Raw genomic sequence first — 12,341 nt, forward strand, 5'->3', positions numbered from 1 at the left:
TAGCAGCTGACAGAAGAAGAAAAAGATAGTAGTTGATAGTAAAGATTTGTGGATTAGATATGCATTTGCAGTATTATTGATGTCAACTTCACCTCCAGCTAATTCAGAACTTTACAGACAGACGCACAGCCCATACACTAACTAACTGTTCTAGCGCTAGCTGTGTTCACAATATTGAGGAACTCTTCCTGAGGACTTTGGAGAGGTCAGTACAGTTTCCATTTCAACATTTACATGTTAAAAAGTTATCATAAGTGTTAACATTGCTGGTGCAGATGTTTACATTAGACGTTTAACTGTTAGCAATTATCTCATAGTCACATTAGCTGTGTATTATCATTAAGGTAGCAGCTAGCAGCTATGGCTAACAACAACCCTGTTAATGTGGAACCTGAGCAACAAATGCTATCAGTTCTGCCTCTCTGTAATAATAATAGTTATACCCTTAGAAACAACATGAGTTGGACTGTGTTATAACAGTGAATGCCCAATGCATGCAAAAGCTAACAAAGTTTTGCCCAGTTCCATTTCCCATTCTTTTCTTATTTATTACCATGGACCTAAATGGGGATATAATATGCTTATCAGTTAAGTCATAAACATAATTAAGACTTAAATAAACTCAATTTATAAATATGTTACCTTTGTTATCTGGAAAAACATAAAGTGAATGAGAAGCTCAATATATAGTTAACGGCTACAGTGCTAAGTCGTTTTTACCAGCTGCAGGAATGACAGGGGAGCTTGCACAAGATTTCATGTTGCATCTTTCAAACTGACACCAAGACATGTTTGAGCTATTTTAACACTCCTCTGACAGTTGTTGTTGAGGCTTCCTTTATTTTGCCATAGTTACCTGCAGATGTGACACCGCTGGCTCCAGGGCATCCTTTGTCTCATCACAAAAGCCACTAGCAGTTGATACAAACATCATTGGACACTCGTGGAATACACACCATCTCACCTGTCACACTGTAACGATCACATCGACAATGTGCTGCAAACACGAGGAGCAAAAATTTACACAGACACAACCCTCAGCTTAGATTCATGTCCCATATGACCACTGACGTGCATCCGTGTGAGCGCGGCTGTGTGTAATGTGTATGTTTTTATGTGTGTCAGTCTGTCTGTGTGGGGATAGTTGGAGGCCATCTTTCATCTCTTGCTGTGATCAGGTATTCTACATGATATGATATGATGATACAGGCCCAATTAAGGGATGGGGCTGTGTGAAAAATGTGATGACAGGGCAAGCGGAAGACTAGACTGTGATCTGACATCTGAGAGGGAGAAAAATAGAAGTGAGAGAGAGGAAAAGAGAGAGAGAGGGAGGAAAAGAATGAGAGGGGCGGTAAAAGAATGGTTTAGTGTGGGAGAGGACAAGTGAGGACAGATGAGCCTGAAAGATGGGTGAAGGGAAGAATGATGCTGGTAAAGGAAATGAAAATGGGGTAAGTGTGAGAAAAATAGTGACAATGAATGTTAAGTAGGGAGAAGCAGAGAAAATTAATGTGATTAGAATAGGAGAGGGAAGAATGAAGAGTGTGGCACTTTGGATTTTCAGTGACACCAGATTCATATTAATGAATTGAACCAATTAAAATAAATGTATCAGTCTAATTCATAAGAAAAGCCTTAATTTTATTGACCCCCAATACTGTGCAGAATCAGAGACAATGATTTGGTCCAAATGGAATGTATTTATCTCACATAATACATACATAATCAGCAAATAATGAGTAGTCAGGGTGAAAAATAAATATTTAATTGCAGAGTAATTATTAAGTGATCCTCCCTTTTAGCCATGAAGGACCAGAGTTACTATGCAGATCAAAGTAATGTGAGACTGGGAAGTGGGAAGTGTGCGAACAATCTACTGAGCGACTTAAAACGATAAGATGGCTTTCACAGGCAGTTCCTTGTAATAGTGACCAACACAAGCCAACAGTAGTACTTTAAATTAGCGTCACTAATGAACAGACCTGATGAGGGAGCAGTTTCTTAAGATGTAAGGGCAAACTTTAAAGTTCTAAGAAACTAAATAGTGTGCTTTGGTGAAAACTATTTCACCGGTAAATCTTGTGTGACAGCTGTCCTGTAGGGTGAGTAGGGTAACACAGAAAATTACCTTAAGCATTTTGATTGAGTGATTATGCATAATTGCTTGTATTACTCTTGTTTTTGCCATACAGGGTTGCAAGTACTTATTAAAGTTCATTGTGCATATTGTGAGAGTCAGGCATTAATCAAAAACACACCTTTGACCTGCTTAAATCACTGTAATCTCTGTAGTTTGACAAATCAAATATTGGGAGTCAGTAAAAAGCTCTGCACTCATGACATTGAGCCATTCACCTGTGTCAGTATCTTGTGCTTAAAATATTCCCTTGGCATTCGACAAAAATTACCACTCCTGGCAGCAAATATCAGACCCAAATCAGGCTCAAAATATGATGGTTTTTTTTTCAGTATTGCAGTCAATGTACTTTGCAGTAGATTCCTTGTGAAAATCTTTGTAAATTAAGTTTGCATGATTCATTTAAATAAGCTCCTCTCCAAATTTTGCACTCCTACAAATGCGTGTACAAGGAATCCAGCTACAAACATAACTGTGTCCTCTCAGTCGTTAAATAACATCAAATTTAACATAAAAAGAAGGTTTTTCACTGGCCTTTAGGCTTGTTTGATAAAAATATACAAAATTAAAGTTATTCTGAGGTTGTTTAACTTACGGCCCCTGCTGGGTGATGTCCCTTGTGAGTTAGCTGAATTTTATTCAGCGGCTTTTCAAGGGAAAGTTTACATACCACAGTTTTTACATGCTCCTTCTTCTGAAACAAAAACATTTCCAAAGAGGTGGAATTACGCTTGTGACTTCTATCTTTTGGTGTAACATCTTTTTGTACTGCAGTGCATTGCAGTTATATTGCTGATACTTGAAAGCGAGTTTGGCAGTTGTTGTACAGTTGATATCTTTGAGGGTTATAGAGGCATGTATTCAGGCGGAGAACATTTAAGCCTCAAATTTGCTCAATTTTATTCTTTCTTTAAGAAAGAAAGACTACTGGAATATTTTGACATTGAATTGTGGTTAATTTGGTGTTTATTCTGTGCTGTGTTTTAACTAGAGGCCCTTAAAACTATAAATGAAACCGAATATTAAACTAGTTAAGATCTAGACAAGGCTAAAATAGAATGATCGAGGATTATACGCAGGTTTCTATGTCATATTATTTTCTTTACACAAATGCTACAAGTGAGCTCGAGCCATCACTTAATCAATTACAGTTTACAGCAGTTTCAATTGATGCTGCCAACTGGAAAGCCCTTAAAATGACAACTTAATAGACTAGAGAGCTGCACAGAAATGAAAAATAAAGTTGGTTTTTACACTTAGTGGTATTTTTAAAAAGTACTTCACCAGACGCTGGTGTTTGGATACTGTGGGAAAACGCAGGACGTCAGTATGAGTTTGTCTGTATGTGTGTGTCCTTTACATGTCCAGTTTGCATTTTCCAGTGTCAAACATTAGCTTTCTACTTACCTCATGAAGTGTTATGATGTTATTGGTTTGTAGCCTGGTGTGCTGTATACTGGTAGTTGTGCAACAGGAAGGACATAAAAACTGAGTAATAAAAGATAAAACCAAATTGTTTCTATACCGAACAATTTGTAAGACACCGTGATCCTAATTTGTCTTTGTAATTTAGCGTGTGGATATAATTATGTAGACACCTTGACAGCACAAACAGAAGTCAGACTGTACATTCCCCCCCCCCCTCCCCCAAAAGGAGATATAGACAAAAATAATAATCATTGTAATTCTTAATTATTGCACATGCACTTACGCTTGATTTGACAGACAAGGAGCAGCGTGTCAAAATGGTTCACAGTGTTGAATGACAGAGATTTTCAAGAGGAAGGCTTCTTGGCGCCGACTGAAATTTCTTTCCTCTACATTTCGTAAGTTTGTCTGGAAAAACTACAACTGTGTCAGGTGTGTGATTTGATCAGGACACATAGTGCTTTGATCACACTGCCAGCTTTTATCAGTGTGCATGCTCTTTTCATAACCACATAGGACCCAATTATGTCAAGCACATTGTTCTTTACCTGGAGTGCCACAGCACTGAACAGAAAGGAAGAAATAACTCACACTTAAAACATCACTTATGGGGGAAAAAGTCTTTATTTAGCTGTCAGAAAATATACTTGTTAAATTCAATCACTGACATGAAATAAATACATGTTTTAATGTGTAGAATATTTTCATCTTATTTTAAGAAGTGTTTTTCCATTAAAAAAAGAAAAGAAAATATGATACCCATCAGAACAAAGGCACAGTAAGTACTATTTTCAGGCTGTTGTAAGACTCTGTATTGCTGAAAGTTTGGCTCCGTTCTTCTTAATCAGGATAACTTATTTACCTAAAAAAAGAGAAATACAAAGAAAAAGAAATAGAAGAGAAATATGAGTTTATCATTACAACAGTGTTAGATTTTATCACAGGAGTTTATTAATTACAGTTTTAAAGAAAAATATTGATGCTGCGTGGAAACAAATGTACAGCACACAACGTTTAGGAAATACTCTTTAGCTTTCAGTAAACACAATTTTTCCACCAAGATTGGGGAAAGAGTGAGTTATGCTTCATACACAACAAACACATAACATCCGTGTTTACAGTTTGCCATCAAGCGTGAGGGACGGCATTTGTTGTAGAGTTTCGTCACATCCCAGAGCATGAGCCTTGAATGAAAGGAGCTCAGTGAGCTGCGAGTTCCCAGTGTACTTGAAGGCGACAAAGGCCTCAGCAATATCCGCTGACATTAGTCCCCCTCATATCACACTGCACTTTCCTCCTATTGTTCTCCCTGCACTTCTCACATGTATTGTCTTACATGATATCCTTAGAACCTGATAAGAAGCCCAGTGGAGGTTTTTGTAGCTGAGGACACAGGCCTGGGAGTGTCTCAGGGTTACAGCTGCTTATTATTCTCTAATAGAGAAGCCTAGAAGACTCTAAGGTCTGGGGAACGCCTTACCGGATCCCTGTACCCTCAGTCTAACCTGGGTTACCTGCATTTCCAGCCTTTCCTCCATTACTCCTGCCATACCCGACACTCCCTTCCTCCAAAAAGACATTATGGTATTAAATTTCCTCGAAACCATAGAGCTCGTTGACAAGCATGGAAGGTATTAAGGGGCCCAATACAAATGTATAGGCTGTACAGAACAGCTGGGGTCATTTGAGACAGTAAGGGTGGCTGAGTGTCTCGTCAGCTGCATCAGACTACAAAGACAACAAAGCATGTCATTTTATGAACCTGTGACTGCTGTTTGCTGATTTAACTGACCACTTGAAATAGCTGTAAGAGTGCACTACACCTTTACAAGCTGCAATAAATCAGTAACTCCCCAAAGTTTTTTTTCAGAGAAAACAAGAATTTATGGATGTAGTGTTTTGGCCAGACATGTTTCCTTGAACAAGTTTGTCTGATGTTTGGCTGACAGTACAAAATAGTTCAGGGCTGGCATGGGGTCCCTGGGCCATCAGCAGTCCAACTCAGCCTGACTCCAAAAGATGAAGGGAGGTGGATTCAGACAACTCAAACACACCACCCTGTCTGTTCACAACTCCTCAAGGGCAAACACTGCCTGCCTGTCTGTTTGTGGCAGCTGATCGCAGTCAAAACTACATGTGCCTTTCTATGCATCCTCCTGATGTCCTCTGCTGACACTGCAGTTTTATGCCTATAAGGATGATCCGCTGTATTTTCCTCTTTCAAAAACTTTCAACCAAAGTGTAAAATATTTCAAGAAAAAACAGAAAGACTGAGATGAAGCACACTGTGAAAACTCGTGCTTCAAGATGAATACTTAAAGGGTAAAATATTGTAATATGTTCTTATAACTTTATTATTTCAAATGTCCCAAAGAGAGTTTTGCATCTTTTACGAACTAGGGCATTTTTAATAGTTTTAGCCTTCGTTTTCTTGGTTGTCGTAACATTTCATTGACTGTAAAATTCAGAGAGAGACATTTTGAGAAAGCAGACCCAAGAGTTGTGAAATATGATCTTAATGCGGTCACCTCAGTCCAACATCTTTGGCTGTTAGCACAGCAGCCTGGCCTGCTTTCTGCTTGTGAGGAGTAGCCAATCAGAAGACAGTTTATTTAAAAGGAGGTTGGCCTTAAAGGGAGAGGAGTTAAAAACATTTTTTTCTTTTTTATTATACAGAGGTTGAATTCAGGGACTGAACCAATATGTTTTAGCCATAAACACTAGTAGATTCCAAATATGAGCATAATAGCATAAGCATTGAAATATGAGCATAATAGGTCCCTTCGTCACTATTTTCATCATTTATGTTATAAAATACACACACATGCACACATCTATATTTTAGTTTACGGATATTGTTCGGTGACTTGGAATTTCCCTGAGCGGATCTGTAAACATGTATAGTTGTCGTGCTCTCCATCACAATGCGCATTTATGCAGAAAAACACTGGAATTTTGGGGAGTGCTCTCTCCTCATCCACAAAAAAATAAAAAGGATTTCATGTCAAAGTGTCCCCCAGGAAATTGACAAAGGCAGAAAGTAGTATCTGGTGTTGCCCCAAGTTGTAGGAGGAGTTTTATGCCTTAGTCTCCTTCTGCTAACTACTCCCAGTAGACAACAGTCAGATGCTTCCAGTCTCCAGGAGGGAGAAAGTGATGCTGCTAATCTATAGAGAATAAGACCTGACTGAAGTCTATTAGAACTGGAAGAGAATATTTATACAAAGTCAGCAGGAACATGATATATGTATAGACAGGCACATGCACTAAATAAGACTATTTATTTTGCATTATGCAGTCTATGACTGGATATGTTTTTCAACATATAAGTGCATGAGCAGATTCCGAAAAACAAACTGGGGGTAATAAACAGACATACATAAGCACAGATGCACAGACACAAAAACGAACATCCACAGAGATGTAACACACACACAAACACATCTCTCCACCATCCCATTGCCTGCCTCTCCTCCGTTCTCTGTCTATCTCTGTCCAAGCTTCTGAACCTTTGGGAGACACATTCTTTTTCATCTGTCAGTATGGATGGAAACAGACATGTTCAAAACACACAACAATGGCCTCACCAGCACCAAGGAGGCTCTATGTTTTGTATGCTTGAAGCACTGCATTATCTCTTAAGTGTCTAGCAACCTCAGTATAGTAAATAATGGATGCTCCTCTTCCTTCTGAAAAACCCCCTCTTTCACTTCAGGGACCAGTCATGGTTTACCTGTATAAATGCCCTTTCTGTGTCTTTGGAGAAATGGATAGCACGAAAGGATGTGGGTCAGATGATTTCATTAGCACAGCATTTCTCTCTGTGTCTCCTTCAATCAGCCATTTGACAGAGGCAATGTCACTCAAAAGTGTCTTACAGACACCTCCATATCAAATGTTCTGAGAAAAAGGATGCACAGAGCAGGCCATGTAACAATGGAGCGAGTTCAGTTACCTCTGAGATCAGCAGAATGTATTCCACGTCCTTAGTCGGAGACTCCGGTCATTATTCCAGATGTTTGTGGATCGTGATGGACTTCTGGTCCATCAAACCTGAAATAACAGGACAGGTATATTGTTTAGCGCTGTATATATGAAGACATTTCACAGTTGTTCCATGTAACTAGACTTAATCAGAAGGTGAGGGGCCTTTCCACTTATTGACCTACTTGTTTCTTTTTACCGTTAAGTCAAAGCAGGATTTTGCAAGACTATATTGTGCCACTACATAACTAAGTCTCTTTGGTATCCCTCCCCCGTTCATTCTGAGGTTACATCGAAAGAGTTTCAGCTATTGTGAATTATTTACTTGATTCTCCATTCGGCCCTTTAACCCCTCAGCAAAAGCACAGGCAGTTGGGGTTAAAAATACACTCCCGCAGGATCTGAGTTTGACTCTACATCTGTGAGTGTGTGCTTGTGTGCATTTGTGCTTGAGTATGGACAGAAAGGTGAATTTAAAATATAAAACAGTATATATTCCATGTCACAGAAAGCATCTTCCTCTGTCTCACTCTTGTGCACTGTCTCCCTTGTGCTCTCTCTCTCTCTCTCTCTCTCTCTCTCACACACACACACACACACACACACACACTGAAACACATATATGTGCTACTTTATGAGGTACTTTCTGAGTGAGAATCCAGGCCATCCCAGATGGGATTATTATAACACAGCTTGAGCTATGCAAGACTCATGAGAGTGATTGTGTGACTTTGTGTCTGAGAATGTGTTAGTCTGTGTTTTAATGTTTGTTAGGCAGCGACCTGAGTGCACATGAGGGTGCACCTGTCTGTATCTGCGAAAGCATAAAACACACAGCACATAGGAGGAAATGCTGAACCATTAGCAAGAAGACGCTTTCACTTACAACTGTGTCAAAGTAAAAAACTGGCTTACAAAAGAGCACATCTATTTATGTTTAGCTTCTGAGTCAAAGGCTAAAGATATATGTCTATCAGCAAACTGAGACTTCAGCAGGTTCCCGGTCTAACTGAGAGAATACTTTCTCTGAGATACAGTATGTGGACCTTAATGGATCTGCACCGACACGTACACACACACACACACACATCTACTCTCTTAACTTTCCTTGGCTATATTGCCGTGGTATATCCCTGCATGCAGTGAGGTTGTCATGGATACACCCAGACACATCCGCCATCCCATAAGCGGGGGGATGCTGAGCGCTTCAGAGGGGCTGGCGCCAAACCCTCAGTCCCCATTCTCTACCCCTTCCCCCAAAATGAATTCTGTCCCTATTCTCCCTGAAAACTGGCTCAACCTTAAAAAAGGCTCTCTGCTTGTCAAACGCGGAGGCCTGGAAGAAAGCCGGAGTTATTTTTTTTGCTGTGGCCTCCTTTGCTCCTCACTGGAATGGATCATTATGGGCCTTTAAAGATGATGGAATGATGACGAGTAAGCTATAAACAGGGAAAAAAACACATTGGTACCGATTTGACTCCAGTTGGAGAAAAGCTGAAATCAATGCTGCACCTGGAGAATGGGTGTATATGCATGTACTTGTGTGTGTGTGTGTGTGTGTGTGTGTGTGTGTGTGTGTGTGTGTGTGTGTGTGTGTGTGTGTGTGTGTGCATGTTAGCCTCAGGGCTGTGGTTAAGCCTGTAGTTCATCCTGAACTGATCCTTTTCATTAGCCATTATCAATAATTCAACATTGCACTTGCTTTAATGGTTTAATGTGGGCAAACCCTCAATCTGCACACATTCACTATGACACACACACACATACACACACGCTCATATGCTCTGCCTAATAGCGCTCGCTCTCTTGGCCTGTACACAGTGCCACTAAGGTGAATATAGATGTATTATCGTGCACATAACACAGTCAGTGCACCTAAGGCTTTCAAACGTAAAACACCTATCAATCAGATGCACCATTTTGCCCTACCAGAGTCTTACAGTATCCTCTGACTTATAGGAGAAATCATTTTTTCCTCCTGCAAAAGTCTTTTTTCTTTTTTAAACTGCATATCAAGTTATATATGCAATAAAATGGCACGCCAGCTCCTCCTGTCTGAGATGAGGAAGTGAAAGGGTTAATCTTTTATGACGTGCCCCCTCCCGTTCCTACACTCTTTGCCCTCCCTTTCATATTCTCCACCATGGCAGTGCTCAGTAGCTGCACATATGCTGAAAAAATAATCCTCTTTGATTGGAAGGCTAATTTGAAGTGTCAATTATTCTTATGCAAATTAAGGTACAGTTTCTCACGTCTGAAACGGGTTTGGCGGCACAGATGCGTGTGTGTGTGTGTGCGCGTGCAAATCTCCTTCCAAAAAAACAAAACAAAAAACCATACAGCACTATCAAACCCTTCCCCCCAACCAACTCTACATCTATACCTCTTAGGCAAGAAAGCTGACATACAAAGAGAGACAGTATAATGGGATGAGTATATTTGCATGCACATTGTCCACGCTGAACGCTAAACAGATCATAAATTGAGAGTGCAATGTCAAAACAGTAACAAAGGCATAGAAGTGCAAGTCAGCTCCCAAAACAGTCGACAATACAGAGGCATGTAATGTAAATAATGAAATGATGTCGGGTAAACAGGAATACAACGAGAGCTTGGATGTATCACGGGAAGTATTGTGGTTTAACAAAACAATTTGCGAAAGCTTTTGTCATCTAAACACTTTCCAGTAACATTCTCCCTTCTGCCACTGCCACACCAGAGGTGCAAAGCGAGGAATATAATCCCAGTGTCTCCACAGTAGAGAGAGAGAGGCACAGGAAGATCTAGTTTAAAGAAAAAGGAATAAATGGAGTTTTGAGAGCAGCACCATGCACCTAAAAGCACACATCTGTCTAAGTAGAGTATGTGAATGAGTGCATGCTCCTCTGCATTATAATTAAAACTTTGGACTCTAGCTTGAATCTGGATGAGGAAGTTGAGCTGACAAAGTGAGGATGAAAAAAAGGACAAAAAACTCCCCCAAAACCCAGAAGCGGACAGACTGAGGACTTTACAAATAGACTCTGTTGTCTGACCCTCTCAGCTGATCTGGCAGCTCAAGTAAGAAAAAAGCTTTTCAGGCCCAAAACAGGATCAAACAACCTGCTATAGAGTCCGGTTACACCACAACAATAGCTTACATTCACTCTCAGTTTCAACACACAAGCTTCTTTTTTTTTTCTTTACCCCAAAGAGAGTAAAGGGAGAGAGTGCGTCTGGTTTAGAGGGTGGGTTCATGTGGGTATGTATACTGATATCTTAAACGATAATGGCGCTCAGTAGATTAGATGGTATCCGCCATACTGTGTTTGTTTTCAGCGGTCGACTCCTGCCTCTCGACTGAGATGTATGGTCAACCCTGCAGGCACTCTCCCTCTCAAGGAAACCTTTAGATACTGTCAGGGAAAGTGAAGAACACTGACAGATAGCATTCAAAACTCTGAGATAGAGACAGCTGTGAAATGGTAGCAGGAAGGATCATTAAATATATAATGTGAAATGCACTGACAGCTAAAAACCTGCGATTGTGAGAATAAGTAACCGTTAACTGGTCGCATTAAATATTTGAGGAATTGTGAATTCATTTTCAAGCTATTCGTACACTTTCCTTCATTAGCTCAGGATTTTATACTCAACACACACTGAGAGAGTCCTAAAGATACAACTTGCAGCTCATTAATCACACACCCAGAATAGACAGAATAATATCTGCTAACCTGCTAAGACCAAGCTGAATAGAAGCCCTGGCAGACTGTATTTGTTTTGCATTGGCTCAGTAGTTCGGAAGAAATTAGTATGCAGTTAGGGATGGGAGGGCTTGTCAAGATCAGGAAGAAATCTCTACCCACCCACCGGGTAGCTCTACATTCATGAACAAGGTTGACAAGAAAGCTGACTAGTGTAAAGACAAGGAGCAAATAAGATGGCGGCGAACGCGCTGAATATTCTTTTTCATACGAGTGCACTGAGAACACTTTCACAGACAGGCCTGTTCTCTATCTGTCTGTCTTATATGTCTGCTCATCTGTCAAGACACTCACTCTCCCTTTTTCTTTCTCGCACCCTCTAGCCACTCTTTTCTTTTCAAGAACTATGTGTCATGCACGTCAAAATGCGAAGGCCAGCCCTTTTGAGGGTGTTCTGCTGGACCATAGAGCGAATAAACATCCATGTCAGGAGAAAGCGATCTGGGGCCCTTCTCTAACTGAGCCCGAGCTCTCCTGGGAAACACACAGCTCATACAATGGATAGAGGAGGTCTTTTGTTGAGTCTCTGGGAGCTGCAGGGCTAGCTCTGGATCAAACAGGGGTGTATGTGTGTGTGTGTATCTGTGCATGCGTGTGTGTACATTTCTTCATTTTGTGCACACACACACACACACGCACACACCTTTGCCCACACACAGAATCACAGACTCTCCTCATCTCCCTAAACTCAGTGTGACTAAGTAAACTTCTTCACCCTCTTATAGCCGTTACCTGAAATCACCAGCAGGAGAGGAGAGGTGAGACAAAAGATGAGAATTGTGACGCAAGCTAGTGTTGTACTGATTTAAACAGGTTTAGTGTCAGTCTAAAGGGGCTTTCTGATGTACTGTATTTAAATCACAGTTCAAAGCTTGCTGCTGTGCTGCCTTGCACCCCGCGCGCGTGCGGGTGCAAGACAGGAAAAGTCTGTAGGGAAGTGTCTAATGCTAATGGGTTACCTGTGTGTGTGTGTGTGTGTATATATATATATATATATATATATATATATATATGGCCCTGTTACGTATTATATATGCTTGAGA

The 12,341-nt window shown here is 40.4% G+C and overlaps 1 long non-coding RNA gene across 1 annotated transcript in view; it reads right to left on the reverse strand.

The window, feature by feature from the left end:
* Positions 1–3,925: 3,925 nt before the first annotated feature.
* The window catches only part of LOC120726258, a 36,223-nt gene continuing 27,807 nt past the window's right edge, over positions 3,926–12,341 (reverse strand). The window contains exons 3-4 of the long non-coding RNA XR_005694303.1: positions 7,524–7,621; positions 3,926–4,430 (exon numbers count right to left, since the gene is read on the reverse strand). This is a non-coding gene — a long non-coding RNA (uncharacterized LOC120726258). The remainder of the gene's footprint in view (positions 4,431–7,523; positions 7,622–12,341) is intronic.

Source organism: Simochromis diagramma, unplaced genomic scaffold (assembly GCF_900408965.1).
Source record: "Simochromis diagramma unplaced genomic scaffold, fSimDia1.1 OVJJ01000822.1, whole genome shotgun sequence".
NCBI lineage: Eukaryota > Metazoa > Chordata > Actinopteri > Cichliformes > Cichlidae > Simochromis > Simochromis diagramma.